General features: G+C 41.9%; 1 protein-coding gene across 1 annotated transcript in view; it reads left to right on the forward strand.

The window, feature by feature from the left end:
* Positions 1-16,781, forward strand: part of ARHGEF37 (Rho guanine nucleotide exchange factor 37) — an 84,121-nt gene that overhangs the window by 1,509 nt on the left and 65,831 nt on the right. The window lies entirely within an intron of this gene.

Here is a 16,781-nt window from a genome sequence, read left to right on the forward strand (position 1 = left end):
TTAACCTGAACAGAGTAGAGGTAACTATTACAAAATTTAATTGACAACATTTAAAACTACACGGTAATTTTTTTCTTTTTTACTAAAAATCGATCAGAGAATCAAATTTTGACCACGTTTTGTTTTACAAAATTTGACCTGGGAAAATTGGGCTTAGTAATAATAATGTTCACGAAAGAAAACTCCATGGTTTATGCTATCATCTTAAGTCAGACCTCAGTCGTAAAAATTTAAGCTAAGCCTATCCTAAATAAAATTTAATTAAAATAGAAATGGGGGCCGGGCGCAGTGGCTCACGCCTGTAATCCCAGCACTTCGGGAGGCCGGGGCGGGCAGATCACTTGAGGTCAGTTGTTCGAGACCAGCCTGGCCAACATGATGAAACCCCGTATCTACTAAAAATACAAAAATTAGCCGGGTGTGATGGCGCACACTTGTAACCCCAGCTATTCGGGAGGCTGAGAATCGCTTGAACCCGGGAGGCGGAGGTTGCGGTGAGACTAGATCACGCCACTGTACTCCAGCCTGGGCAACAGAGAGACCCTGTCTCAAAAAATAATAATTAATTAAATAGAAATGGGAGAAAAATGTGAAGAATTTTAACTGCAACTTTGAAAGGTGGTCAAGTAATTAGTAATAGGGTTCATCTCGGAAGACAACTGAAGAGAGAGGGGAGGAGACTTCCCCTGAAGTTTAGCATGAAGTTTTTAAAGCCCAACCAACACCCAGGGTGCCCAACTCCCAAATCAGCACTGTTAGACATCATTCTCCTTTGGTGACTCTAAAGCATGTTTTGACTAAGTTAAAATCTGCTGTTAAATTCTGATATAAAATGCAGCCGGGCATGGTGGCTCACACCTGTAATCCCAGCACTTTGGGAGGCCGAGGCGGCTGGATCACCTGAGGTCGGGAGTTCGAGACCATTCTGGCCAACATGGTGAAACCCCGTCTCTACTAAAAATACAAAACTTAGCTGGGCATGGTAGCATGTGCCTTGTAGCTCCAGCTACTCGGGAGGCTGAGGCAGGAGAATCGCTTGAACCTGGGAGGCAGAGGTTGCAGCGAGCCGAGATCATGCCACTGCACTCCAGCCTGGAGACAGAGCGAGACTCCACTCCATCTAAAAAATTAATTAATTAATCAATTCTGGTCTTAAAAAAAAAAAGCCAAGTTTAAGCATCTTGAGTTTTCCAGAGATCACTCCTTTTCTGCTAATTTTCTCACACACATCTAAAGTTTAATGGATTCCTCAGCTTGAGGAGTTCTCCATAAGGGGATGAGGTATACATTTAGACGGATATTTTGGTATTGTGATAAAAATGCTCAATGAAGCCGGGGGCAGGGTAAGGGTGGGCATGAAGTGGTCTAAATTAGTGATTCCCAAAGATCTGTGTATGGACAGGTGCAAGTCGCTAACAAAGTTTGCCATGAGGATGTGAGAAAAGTAAGCAATACATCTTTCATTTATTTATCTGATTTCACATTATATTTCATTCTGAGATTTAGTCTTTTCACATATGTGTCATTAAAATGCTCTTTTATAAAAAGGTGCCGATGGTAGATGGTTTTGGTTTTTAAAATATTCTTGCTCGGTTAAAAGTTGAGCCCGGGTGCGGTGGCTCACACCTGTAATCCTAGCACTTTGGGAGGCCAAGGAAGGGCAATCACCTGAGGTCAGGAGTTCGAGACCATCCTGGCCAACATGGTGAAACCCTGTCTCTACTAAAAACACAAAAATTAGCCGGGCGTGGTGGTGCATGCCTGTAATCCCAGCTACTTGGGAGGCTGAGGCACGAGAATCGCTTGAACTGGGGAGGTAGAGATTGCAGTGAGCCGAGATTGTGCCACTGCACTCCGGCCTGGGCAAGAGAGTGAGACTTTGTCTCAAAAAAAAAGTTGAAAGCTGCGTACGGTGGCTCATGCATGTAATCCCAACACTTTGGGAGGCCATGGCAGGAGGATCACTTGACTCCAGGGGTTCCAGGCTGCTGTGAGCTATGATCAAACCACAGCATTCCAGCCTGAGCAACAGAGCGAGACCTTGTCTCAATGAATGAATGAATGAATGAATGAATGACAGGTACTTGTATGTCTAATCCTCCTCGCCTTTTTTTTAGAACTTCTGTAAGCCCATGAAATTCTACTGGTCTAAATGACTTCTGGAAACCCTTCTAACCCTGAGATTCTGTAATTTTGTATATAAGGTATGAGTCTTCCTTTGTTTCCTGCCTGCTATAGTCACCATTCCAACACTGACAGTGCCCAGCAAAATGCACAAAAATGAGATGTGAGTGGGTCTAGCCTTTCAAATGTGATTTCAGTTTCTTAAGATTTAAATTTATTGGATTTAAGAATGGCAAAATTTTTTTTTTTTTTAACATAGAAAATGAAGTCCTCAGGTGTTGGCTATGACTCAGCCTTCTTCTTAAAGTCATGTATCATTTGCAGTAATTTTAGCCTAAAAGATTGAAGAATAACCTGTTTTTGGTGTTGCTGTTAAAGTCACAAATCATTCTGTACTTATTGAATCAGCAGCAGCTTTGGTGTAATGAAAGGAGTCTTTTAGGCCAGGCACGGTGGCTCACGCCTGTAATCCCAGCACTTTGGGAGGCCAAGGCAGGCAGATCACAAGGTCAGGAGTTCGAGACCAGCTGGCCAATATGGTGAAACCCCGTCTATACTAAAAAGTACAAAAATTAGCCGGGCGTGGTGGCAGGCGCCTGTAGTCCCAGCTACTCAGGAGGCTGAGGCAGGAGAATCACTGGAACCCGAGAGGCGGAAGTTGCAGTGAGCTGAGATCGTGCCATTGCACTCCACCCTGGGCTACAGAGTGAGACTCTGTCTCAAAAAAAAAAAAGAAAGAAAGAAAGAAAGAAAGAAAGAAGTCTTCAAAGAGCAATTTCTGGCTTCTAGATCAGATGAATTCACTAAAAATATCAAAAGTGTAGAATAAAAATAAAAATTTTAGACCTTGAGGGAAATACAGAGATCACCTAGTTTAATAATAATAATTGTATTTTTTAATGCTTTGCAATTTACTTATGAGTCAAAGTCTCACTCTGTCACCCAGGCTGGAGTACAATGGCACCACCATAGCTCACTATAGTCTAGACCTCCTGGGCTCAAGCAATCCCCCTGCCTCAAGCTTCCCCAGTAGCTAGGACTATAGGCAGGCACCACCATGCCTGGCTAATTTTTTTTTTTTAACTTTTTGTAGAAATAGTGTCTTGCCTTGTTGCCCAGGCTGGTCTTGAACTCCTGGACTCAAGTGATCCTGACGCCTCATCCTCCCAAAACGCTAGGATTACAGGCAAGAACCACTGTACCCAGCCTGCAATTTAGAGTACTTTCACACATATCATTTGTGCCCCAGTAAGACAAAGTGGCTTGCCCAAAATCATAGAGATCTTAGTGGCAGTGACAGGACTAGAGCCACAACTACTACCAAAAGAAAGAGAAAAAGGAAAGAGTAGAACACAAATTAGGACAATCATGTCCCAGGGATTACTTCTGTATTCGTAGGGAATTCAAGATGAATTTGAAAACTTTTTTTTTTCTTGGCTGGGTGTGATGGCTCATGCCTATAATCCCTGCACTTTGGGAGGCTGAGATAGGAGGATCACTTGAGGCCAGGAGTTCAAGACCAGCCTGAGCAACATAGACCACATCTCTACAAAAATGTTTTAAAATAATAAAAACAAAAACCATTTTTTAAGCCACAGTGTTTACTCAAGCAACGGTCACTGGTATCCAGAATGTGCTTTGAGTGAAATGATAGAGACAAGCACAAGAAGTCTAGATGGATGCTAAAAACAGAAGGGTAGCCTGCCAATCTCTAGAATTGTTTGGTGCAAGTAAATAGAAAAATGGAATGCCTTAGAAACGTCAGTGTCCCAAGTGTTGTTTATTTTATTTATTATTTATTTTTGAGATGGAGTCTCACTCTATCGCCCAGGCTGGAGTACAGTGGCGCGATCTCAGCTCACTGCAACCTCCGCCTCCCGGGTGCAAGTGATTCTCCTGCCTCAGCCTCTTGAGTGGCTGGGATTACAGGCACATGCCACCATGCCCAGCTAGTTTTTGTATTTATTTATTTATTTATTTATTTATTTATTTATTTATTTATTTTGAGATGGAGTCTCGCTCTTGTTGTCCAACCTGGAGTGCAATGGTGCAATTTTGCCTCACTGCAACCTTCGCCTCCCAGGTTCGAGCGATTCTCCTGTCTCAGCCTCCCAAGTAGCTGGGATTACAGGCATGTGCCACCACACCCAGCTAATTTTGTATTTTTAGTAGAGACGGGGTTTCACCATGTTGACCAGGCTGGTTTCAAACCTCTGATCTCAGGTGATCCACCTGCCTCGGCCTCCCAAAGTGCTGGGATTACAGGTATGAGCCACTGCGCCTGGCCGTAATTTTGTATTTTTAGTAGAGATGGAGTTTCTCCATGTTGACCAGGCTGGTCTCAAACCCCTGACCTCAGATTATCCACTTGCCTCAGCCTCCCAAAATGCTCGGATTACAGGTGTGAGTCACCAGTGTCAGGTGTTGTTTAACTCTTACACAGTCCTGTGCATAATCAGCATCAGATAAGGGAATTCATGGAGTAATTGAAAACATGAAGACATTAGAAATGTGCAGTTGGGTCAGAGTGATAATCCATTCAGCCTGTTTTTCAGTCTTGGATAGTGATGCCATTTCTGTCCCTTTCTTTAATCAGTCCCTGTTCTCCCCCTCTGCATTGTCCATGGGGTTTTGTGAAAATGGATTGCTGCATCTATGACAGTGTTTTGCGGTGGCTAGGTCTGTGCAAAAGTACCCCAAAGTCTGAGGAAGTTGGGATGCTGAAGGAAGAAGCTGACAAATACAGTATTTAAGAAAGAAACATTTAATAGGGACTTCGAACAGAAGCCATTGAGTTCAAGGAACAGAAACCAAGATGGTGGATACCCATGCCATTATCCCCGAGACCCAGGACTTATATACCACAGGGAAAGGAATGGTTCAGATATGACCTGTAGGACAATTGAAATGGATAACATCAAAGTTGTCTGACCTAAGAGTAGGATTTACAGTAAATATCTGCTGTTACACAAGGAACATAGATAAACTGGGAATTTTCAAGGACTTCCTGGAACTGCAGTTAAGCCAAAATGGTGGCATAGTTTCCAAGATGGAGTTGCTTTGTTTGTTTGTTTGTTTATTTATTTATTTATTTATTTATTTGGGACAGGGTCTCCTTCTGTTGCCCATGCTGGAGTGCAGTAGTGTGATCATGGCTCACTGCAGCGTTAACCTCCTAGGCTCAAGCAAGCCTCTGCCTTAGCCTCCCAAGTAAATGGGACCACAGGCATGTGCCACTGCACCTGGCCTAACAGGGAGTTGCTTTAGCCTCCCATCCAGGAGGAGTTGCTTTAGCTTCCACAGTTAGCAACTTCAAACCCATTTGAGACTGCATGTATTTCTTACTTTTTATGGCCTAATTAACCATACATTTATTTCAATTAATGTTATTTTTTGAATATATTTATTCTTTTGATTCATATAGCTTCTAGATTCTAAAGATTGGTAAGTTCTATATGTTTACCCAATAATTTTTTTTTTTTTTTTTTGAGACAGAGTCTCACTCTGTCGCCCAGGCTGGAGTGCAATGGCACGATCTTGGCCCACTGCAACCTCTGTCTCCTGGGTTCAAGCAATTCTCCTGCCTCTGCCTCCCAAGTAGCTGGGATTACAGGTGCCTGCCACCACGACTGGCTAATTATCATATTTTTAGTAGAGATGGGCAGAGACGGGGTTTTGCCATGTTAGGCTGGTCTCAAACTCCTGACCTCAGGTGATCCACCTGACTTGGCCTCCCAAAGTGCTGAGATTACAAGCATGAGCCACTGTGCTCGGCCCTTTTTTCTTCTTTCTTTCTTTTTTTACGTTTTTAGAAATAGAGACGGGGACTGACCGGGCACCATGGCTTACGCCATGCAATCCCAGCACTTTGGGAGGCTGAGGCAGGCGGATCACGAGGTCAGGAGTTCGAGACCAGCCTGACCAACATGGTGAAATCCTGTCTCTACTAAAAATACAAAAATTAGCTGGGCGTGGTGGCTTGCGCCTATAATCCCAGCTACTCAGGAGGCTGAGGCAGGAAAATGGCTTGAACCCAGGAGGCAAAGGTTGCAGTGAGCTGAGATTGTGCCACTGCACTCCAGCCTGGGCGACAGAGCGAGACTCAGTCCCCGCCTCACCAAAAAAATAAGAAAGAAAGAACTAGAGAAGGGGATCTCACCATATTGTTCTGACTGGTCTTGAATACCTGGGCTCAAGTGATCCTCCCTCCTCGGCCTCCTAAAGTGCTGGGATTACAGGCGTGAGCCACTGTGCCCAACCAGACAACACAATGATCTTTAAAAAACCATATATATATATGTGTGTGTGTGTGTGTGTGTGTGTGTGTGTGTGTGTGTATTTATATATGTATAAAATATTTACTGTTCCTTTCCTTATAAATGTGACATTGAAAAATTTCTAAAATTCAGATAAATCGGAAAAAAACAAAAATCTCTTAGAGGTAATCACCAAATGTTAACATTTTGCTGTATAAAATTCCAGCATTTTTCTATGCATATGTATATATGTGTATGTGTATCAGTATATCTGCATATCACACTACTGCATTCTAGCCCAGGCAACAGAGCGAGACCTTGTCCCAAAAAATATAAGTACGTATTTTATTTTTCATTTCTTAAAATTTGCAAAAACTGGCCGGGCACAGTGGCTCACGCCTGTAATCCCAGCACTTTGGGAGGCCGAGGTGGGCAGATCATGAGGTCAAGAGTTTGAGACCAGCCTGGCCAACATGGTAAAACCCTGTCTCTACCAAGAACACAAAAAAATTAGCCAGACATGGTGGCACATGCCTGTAATCCCAGCTACTCGGGTGGCTGAGGCAGGAGAATTGCTTGAACCCAGGAGGCAGAGGTTGTAGTGAGCCAAGATCACACCACTGCACTCCAGCCTGGGCGACAGAACAAGACTCCGTCTTGGGGGGGAACAAATGTGCAAAAACTGGTCATGGTATACATTTTGTTTTGAGATCTGTGTTTTTCATGTAGTGATTTGTCGGAGACCTGTTTCCATATAACTAATTTTCTGAAATATCACTTTTAATGTCCATATGTTAATAATGAATCATATTGATGGAACAACATCTAACCAATCCTCGTTGAGTATTCTGGTTGTTTCCAAACTTTTGCTAATATAAACAAACTATGCTGTAATGAATATTCCTGTAGCTAAATCTTTGCTGGCATCTAAAATTAAGTGGTTTAGGATATATTTCTAGAAATGCTACTCTTCTTAAAATTCCTTGTATCATAAACAACAATTTCCAATTGTGTTTTGATATAGTTTGTGGTGATTAAACCCATATTCATGGACTATTCAATCTTTTCATTTATCTTTACAGACTTAAAAGAGATTGTTAGGTTTTCTTTTCTGACCAGCATATTGCTCTAAAACTCAATACATTTAATTGTGCAATTCCCCTATTCTCTCTCTCCCCCCAATTTCAAAATCTCAAGAATTTTGCAAGTCTGTTGTTTGCAAGGATGTGCTCATGCTATTAAAAATGTCTGTTTTATGACATAGCTAACAAGATACATTTGTTGCCCATTAGTGAAGCAATTGAGTTCTATAGATTCTTAGATTCGGTGGAAGCAAGCAGCAGGGTGCGGGGTAAAGAGAATGAGTTTCCTGGAAAACAGAATAGATGTCTTCAGAATCAAAACTACAGTGAGCCAAGTATGAGAAAAAGTAATCTCATGTTTTTTTGTTTGTTTTTTTGAGACAGATTTTCGCTCTTGTTGCCCAGGCTGGAGTGCAATGGCATGATATCGGCTCACCACAACTTCTGCTTCCCAGGTTCAAGTGATTCACCTGCCTCAGCCTCCCAAGTAGTTGGGATTATAAGCATGCGCCACCACGCCCGACTAATTTTGTATTTTTAGTAGAGACGAGGTTCTCCATGATGGTCAGGCTGGTCTCGAACTCCCGACCTCAGGTGATTCGCCCACCTCGGCCTCCCAAAGTGCTGGAATTACAGGCGTGAGCCACCACACCTGGCCTATATTATTCTTAAAAATTATTTTGGGGTGGGAGAAGAGAAACCAAATTATCCCTTTAGTTGGGTATTTAAGGACAGGTTAAATTATGTCAGAAAATGTTATCCTGACCTTAGTCAGGAAATCTGATTTTAATTGTGACTCTACCTTAAATATTTTCCTGGACTTCAATGTTGTAATCTTTTAAAAGATGTCAGATTTTAAGATTGCTTTAAAAATATTGTGCTATTGGCTGGGTGCGGTGGCTCATGCCTGTAATCCCAACACTTTGGAGGGCGAGTGGGGCAGATGACTTGAGCTTAGGAGTTTGAGACCAGCCTGGGCAATATGGTAAAACCCTGTTTGTACTTTCAAAGAAAAAAAAAAATTGTGCCATTTATTGACGATGACTCCTATATTTTGAAGTAGAAAGAAGAAACTAACATACTCTTTGTCTTTTACAGCTTCTTAAAATTCAGATAAAATGTAAAATTCTGACAGGCAGATCTTGACTTGTGCTCCTTAATACTTAAATGTTAGGAAAATCAGATTCTCTAACCGCGAAACATACCAATAGATAGGTAGTTAGAAATTAGAAGATACTGGCCAGGTGCAGTGGCTCACACCTGTAATCCCAGCACTTTGGGAGGCCAAGGCAGGTGGATCACAAGGTCAGGAGTTCGAGACCAGACTGGCCAACATGGTGAAACCCCTTCTCTACTAAAAATACAAAAATTTGCTGGGTGTGGTGGCAAGCACCTGTAGTCCCAGCTACTCGGGAGGCTGAGGCAAGAGAATTGCTTGAACCTGGGAGGCGGAGGTTGCAGTCAGCCAAGATCACGCCACTACACTACAACCTGGGCAACAGAGCAAGACTCTGTCTCAAAAAAAAAAAAAAAAGGCAATAATTATACCTTAGTTTTCAGTATAGCTTTCCCTGGGGGTGGGGGAGGGGCATTACTTAAGTGACCTCTGTAAATCTCTTTTAGTCTGAAAAGTCCTTGCATAGATTTTCATAAAGGGAAAACACAAAATGACTTTTACTCTTCAACATAGTCTAATCCTTGGCAAAGAGTTACTGTGAAATAATGCCGGAGGCTTTAACTCGTTTCTGCAATGAACACTCTGCAGTGTAATATATACAATGCCAGAGATATGTCCTGACAGGGAGGAAATTCAAGTCATCAATGTTCCATCTACTCATTGAAAACATTACTGATAAGGCCAGGACTTGAGAAGCACAAAAAAAGACTAAATGCTGCATTTCGCCTGTGTTTCCTATCCCACTCCCATTACCTTATTCTAATCAGTCTGTCCTGGCAATATTTAGATAATCAAATTGTATTTTAAATTTTCTATTTTAATCACAACAACCATTAATTCCTGGAAATGTGCTGTCATATGTGGCATTTTGGAATATTTGTGTTAGCTATTTTTATTTGGAAGAATTTTATAGTATTTTGGAGTTTCTGCAATTTCTATGTCCCTTTCTTTTCTCAGCCCCTGTTCTCTTCCTCTGCATTGTTCATTAGCAAGGGCATGAAACTGTGCTCCTCGTGACTCATTATTACTCACTATAGTAATCTAACTCTTCTTTGTGAGACTAAATTTGGAAGATGCTTGAGTTGCCATTCCTGAGGAGAGCTGGTCCTAAGAACACATCCTGTTAACTCTTAACTCTCCATGCTGATGCCAGGAAGCACTGATACTTATCACAGAAAATGAACTAACTGCTCCATTTCAGCCTGGCTAAGCCCAACACCACTGCAAAAAGACTTTCTGCAGTGAACAGAGCCAGGGCGCTGAGTAGGGAAAAAAAGAACTTTGGGCAAAAAAAGAACTTTGGGTTTTAGGGCCCTAATCCACAAAGCATAAAAAGTCAGTTTGTATTTATATGGCACTGTATAGTTCATAGAGTATTTTGTGATTCACTAACTTGTGTTTTTCCTGGCCAGTATAAGAGCTAGGTAACTGCAGCTATTGTATCCATCGTATGTGTGAGGAAGCCAGAGCTTACCCAAGAACACCAGCTTTTATTTTTATTATTTTTATTTATTTATTTATTTATTTTTGAGACGGAGTCTCGCTCTGTCGCGCAGGCTGGAGTGCAGTGGCACGATCTCGGCTCACTGCAAGCTCCCGGGTTCACGCTATCCTCCTGCCTCAACCTCCCGAGTAGCTGAGACTACAGGCGCCCACCCGGCTACCACACCCGGCTAATTTTTTGTATTTTTAGTAGAGACAGGGTTTCACCGTGTGAGCCAGGATGGTCTTGATCTCCTGACCTCGTGATCCGCCCGCCTCGGCCTCCCAAAGCGCTGGGATTACAGGCGTGAGCCACCGCGCCCGGCCAAGAACACCAGCTTTTTGAGAAGGATTCCTTACATTCCACACCACTGTTCTATGATGTATGTCTGTTTACTTTTACAGGGAACATGTCCTGTCCAGAGCTTTCTGCCTGTTCTAGATCTGAATGGGGAGTAAAGTAGCAGAGAATACCTAAGTAGGCCTACATTTGACTTAAATCATCCCCCTCCCCACTTGGCTCATTTACATAGTTCATCTGCAGCTCAATAAATCTCAATTCTGCCGCTTGGTATTCCATCAGGGTCTGACTTCCAGTTGTGCCTGAATTCCCACAGTTTTGAGAGTCAGCACCCATCTTCATCGTGTCTGAATCTCAAACCCAGCAGTTCCTGGTGTGCTGTCCAGTTCCTTGATCCAGCTGTCTGATCCCGGTTACTCACCTCTGTCTTCCTGTCCCCACCAGCCATCCTTCCTAGACAATGCTGCTTATTCCTGCTTCATCAGTGTTCATTTCTTCTGCCTCTTCCCTGTCAGATTCTAAAGCCAATTGACCTATTTAAACCTTAGCTACCCACCAGCCTTTCTACACCCTTCTTGCTTCCTGTCAGACTCCGAACCTGATCTGAGCTCCTAAATCTTGCTTCCTTGTGTGTGTTCTGTAGGCCAGGCAAATGATAGACTTAAGACTCTTTCTACTTACCTTCTAGCCCCCTCTAACCTATATGCAAGCCATGTTTTAATGATTTGTGGCTTAGGATTTCAAGTTCTGTCATTCTTCTTAGCCTGTATTTTTTTGTGTCCTACACTGTATCATTGATTGCCATAGCTTCTGCCCTAGTTGATATAGGATATGTGAGAGCACTTTGTTTAGGCCATAAACCTCTTAGAAATATACTCTGCTGCTGTTATTATTAGGCAATTCAAGCCAAAGGTGACTTTCTCTAACCTTCCTGGGGGAGGGAGACAAGCTTTCAGCTGAAATAGAAACTTTACAATTATTGTCCAAAGCCAAAAATAAGAAAGTGTAACAACTATGACACGACCACTTCTGGTATCTTCGTGTAGAAGATTCCTTTTGACAAGGTCATCACTGTAGACTTTCAGATGTGTCATAGGAAACAGATAAAAATTTCTAGATTATTCTAAAGGTTTTAGAACCTTTCTTCTAATCAACGTGAAGATATTGAGTTTGAGTTTTCATCTACACTGATTGATTTTCCCACGCATAGGTAATAATTAAATTTTTTTTTTTTTTTTTTTTTTTTGAGACAGAGTCACTCTGTCGGCCAGCCTGGAGTGCAGTGGCGCGATCTTGGCTCACTGCAGCCTTCGCCTCCTGGATTCAAGCAATTCTTATGCCTCAGCCTCCTGAGTTGCTGAAATTGTAAACATGCACCAACACGCCTGGCTAATTTTTATATTTTTAGTAGAGATGGACAGGGTTTCGCCGTGTTGACCAGGCTGGTCTTGAACTCCTGTCCTCAAGCAATCCATCTGCCTCAGCCTCCCAAAGTGCTTTAATATTTATACAGTGCTTTATACAATATTAGTCTTACGTATGTTATCTTATTTCATAAAAAAATTTCATTGGGAAAATAATTTCATTGTTTTAAATTTTAGATAGGGCAACTTAAGCCCAGATATCTTACTTAACTTGCCCAGGTGCACTAAATGACTCAAGGGTGCATCTTGTACTTGAACTCAAATTTTTCTTACTCCAAAGAACCTGCTTTTTCATTTCTCCAGTTTATGCATCTCAGGACTACAAAACACCCTGGGAAGGAAACTGCTCATCTCTTTCAAGATTAAGGGAAGATATAAAAACAGACATCCTCGGCCGGGCGCGGTGGCTCCCGCCTGTAATTCCAGCACTTTGGGAGGCCAAGGCGGGTGGATCACCTGAGGCCAGGAGTTCGAGGCCAGCCTGACCAACATGGAGAAACCCCGTCTCTACTAAAAATACAAAGTTAGCTGGGCGTGGTGGTGCATGCCTGTAATCCCAGCTACTCAAAAGGCTGAGGCAGGAGAATCGCCTGAACCCAGGAGGCGGAGGTTGCCGTGAACCGAGATCGCGCCATTGCACTCCAGCCTGGGCAACAAGAGTGAAACTCTCTCAAAAAAACAAAACAACTCCCAGACATCCTCTTAGTAGATCCCATGGTATGGCACAGCAAGGTATGTTAATGAACCCATGGCGCATCGTGATCTTAATGATTATACAATGCTGCCATCTTGAGGATATGATCAGTAATTGTTATTCTAGCCAGCCTTCTGTGGCCTAGCATCAGGCACAGCCAGAAAGCTGAATCTGGACAGTCAGATGTTAAATACCCAGCAAGGAGCTACAGTCAAGGAGGCCAAAATAACATTTGAGGAGCCAGGCAAGTGTTAGGAGATTGAGCAAACCTATGGTGCTTTCAGAACAAGGTAAATGAAAAGGACCAAATTAGGGCACATCAATTCATGTATGCAGGATAAGAAAAACGGGGCCTTTTATTTACTCCCAAAGCACCCTGTTCTTCCTTCTAGTATAGTGCCATCTCACTGTATTATAATTGCTATAAACTGGTTTCTCCCAGTGGACCGATGAGCCATGACAGCAGAGAATAAGTCCTGTTATAGTTATATCTGCATTGTGTCCTCAGCATTAGCACACTGGGTAATAAGTATTTAGTAAATATTTTGTGGCTTAATGAGTGACAGGCATAGGCAGCAGGGGACAAAGTCAAAATAATGGCAGAGCCAGTTTTCCAGATTTCCAGGTCAGTGCTACTATCTACTATACAACATATATTTATGAATGGGCAAAAGCATACTGGCTACCAAGAGACACTGAAATATACCTAGCCTTTTAGGTGGCCACCAGCAATGATAGCCATGAGGCATGTCTCTAAGGCTGTAAGCACTGGGCTTATTTATTGAATACCACTTTGGACCAGTCACTGCACTAAGTGCCAGGACTGCAATGAAGAACAAAAAAGATAGCCCCAGCCCTTATGAGGTTTACAGCCTAGATCTAGACTATACTACTGATCAGACAGGGCCTTTCATGGTCATCATGACTTGGTGAGGACATGTGATTCCACAATCTGGTCTTAGCTTTGTAATGTCAGAAGCTCTAATTTTTTTTTTTTTTTTTTTTTTGTGAGACAGAATTTCCCTCTTGTTGCCCAGGCTAGAGTGCAATGGTGCGATCTCTGCTCACTGCAACCTCCGCCTCCCAGGTACAAGCAATTCACCTGTCTCAGCCTGCCAAGTAGCTTGGATTACAGGCATGTGCCACCACGCCTGGCTTTTTTATATTTAGTAGAGACAGGGTTTCACCATGTTAGTTAGGCTCGTCACGAACTCCTGACCTCAGGTGATCCACCCGCCTTGGCCGCCCAAAGTGCTGGGATTACAGGCCTGCACCACCGTGCCTGGCCCAGAAACTCTATTTTATCTATGGCTTCGGAAGAAGTTTAGACTCATTGAACCTTCAAAAACCCTATGTGGGACAGGCGAGGTGGTTCACACCTGTAATCCCAGCACTTTGGGAGGCTGAGGTGGGTGGATCACCTGAGGTCAGGGGTTCAAGACCAGCCTGGCCAACATGATGAAACCCTGTCTCTACTAAAAATACAAAAATTAGCTGGTCATGGTAGCAGGCGCCTGTAATCCCAGCTACTCGGGAGGCTGAGGCAGGAGAATTCACTTGAGCCTGGGAGGCAGAAGTTGCAGTGAGCCAAGATTGTGCCACTGCACTCCAGCCTGGGTGACAGAGTGAGACTCTGTCTCAACCCCCCCATCCTCCCCCCCAAAAAAACCAGCCAAACAACAACAACAACAAAAAAAAAAAACCCTATGTTGGGGGTATCATTATCACCCCAGATTTTTATACCCAGCTCACACAAATGAGGAAACTAAGTATTAAGACAGGCTAGTTAACTTGTCCAAAGTTACAAAAGATAGTAAGTGGAGGAGCCAGGACATGAAATTTCAAGTTCACTGTCCTTCCAGTGTGTGACAAGGACCAGTTTATTCACTTGTTAATGGTTATAGCTTTCTCTGTCAATCCAACAGAACCGTTATCTCACTGAGAACTACATGTCATTCTACTCCCCACTTTCAATTTTATATGTATATATGTGTGTACATATATCTCTTCTAATTATATATATAATCATGTCACTTATTCATTAAATACTTCAGTGTATATTTCCCAATAACAAGACTACGTTTTCTTTATAACTGTATTAATTTATCAAAATCAAGGAATTTAATGTTGATACAATACTATTGTCTAATCCATAGTCCATATTCAGATTTTATTGATTGTCTCAATAATGATTTATATTTTTTACCAGTCCAGGATTCAATTCAGGATCAAACATTGTATTATTTCTTGTCGTCTTAATTTCCTTCAATCTGGAATTTTCAGCTTTTATGTTTCTTCATCTTGACATTTTTGAAAACTACAAACCAGTTTTTCTGTAAAACGTCCTTTAATTTGCATTTATTTTGTTTGTACGTGATGAGATTCAGGTTATGCTTTTTGGCAGGAATACCTCTGAAATAACATTGTGTCCTTTCCTTTGCATCATATCAAAAATTACATTATGCCAGCCCAGCATATCTCAGTATTGATAACATTAGCTTTTATCTTTTGGTTAAGGTGGTGTCCACAAAGTTATTCCACTTCAAAGTTACCATTTCCCCTTTGTTTGTTAATAAGTAATGTGTGGCAAGGTATTTTGAGACTACATAAATATACTGTTCCACACTAAACTTTCACTGTGGCATCCGTTAAGGTTTTTCTAAATATACCACTCCTTCTATATTTATTAGTTGAATTTTACATTCTTCTTCATTTCTTTCTTTATACATCCAGTTATTTATGTCAGTATGAACTTATGGATTATTATTTTACTTAATGGATTATAACCTGTTAACGTTTCGTGGTTAAATTATCCAGATTTGGTCAGTGACAGCCCCTTCAAGCTGACTCCTGTGTCCTTTGGGCTCCTATGTTCTTTTAACATGTCCCCTTAATTCTTTGACACTTTCTTTTCGGCATAAATTGTTTCAGGCCCTTCTTGTACTTTCTCTACCTTAGCCATGGAATCAGCCATTTCTTTGAGGATCCCTGGTTCCTTTTAGTGGAGAGTGGTAGTATTTTAGAAACCAAGATCTGGGTGCCAAATGTGTTTATCTCTATTGGTTTGTCATTACTTCTAGGACCTCTTAGCAAACAGATATCTCTTCCTCTCTTTCTGTCTCTCATCAGTTTATATACTCTAATTCCAGTCCAACTTCACAAGGTGCATTCTAGTGTTCTTCTTTTGCACATGTACTTTTTTTTTCCTTAACAGTCAGAAACCTGATTCTTATTATCCTCTATCTATCTATCTATGGTTCAAGTTATCCTCCCACCTCAGGCTCCTGAGTAGCTGGGACTACAGGTGTGCACCACCACACCTGGCTAATTTTTTTATTTGTTTATTTTGTAGAGACAGGGTTTTGCCATATTGCCTAGGTTGGTCTTGAACTCCTGTGCTCAAAGAGTACTCCTGCCTTGGCCTCCCAAAGTGCTGTGATCATAGGCATGAGCCACCGTGCCTGGCCAATATACTTGATTAAGCCTAAAATGTACAGAAGATAGATTCAGAATTGCTAACCTGTACCTCCGAAAAAGCAAACCTAATTAAAATTCAATATTTATTTATAATGTTTTGAGGTAAAATTTACATACTGAGAAATATACAATGTTAGGTGTGCAATTCTCTGAGCTTTAACAAATGCATGTACCCTTGTATCCCACACCCCTATCAAGATACAATACATTGGCCGCGTGGTGACTGATGCCTGTAATCCCAGCATTTTGAGAGGCCTGAGGTCAGGAGTTCAAGACCAGCCTGGCCAACATGGTGAAACCCCCGTCTCTACCAAAAATACAAAAATTAGCTGGGCATGGCAGCATGTGCCTATAATCCCAGTTATTTGGGAGGCTGAGGCAGGGAGAATCGCTGGCACCTGGGAAGCAGAGGTTGCAGTGACCTGAGATTGTGCCATTACACTCCACTCTAGGCAACAGAGCAAGACTCCATCTCAAAAAAATATATATATATATACAGTACATTACCATCACTCCAGAAAGTTCCTATAAGTCTTTTCCTAGTCAGTCACTTCCCCATTCAGAGATAACAACTGTTCTGATTTTTTTATCATAGATTTGTTTTCCCTATTCTAAAAAATGTGTATGTATATTTATGTGTATGAAATCATATAGTATGTGCTCTTTGTGTCCAGCTTCTTTTGCTCAGCCTAATATATGTGAGATACATTCATGTTGTTGTATACATTAGTAGTTTGTTTCTTTTTTTTGTAAAGTAGTACTTT

Source organism: Pan paniscus, chromosome 4, assembly GCF_029289425.2.
Source record: "Pan paniscus chromosome 4, NHGRI_mPanPan1-v2.0_pri, whole genome shotgun sequence".
NCBI lineage: Eukaryota > Metazoa > Chordata > Mammalia > Primates > Hominidae > Pan > Pan paniscus.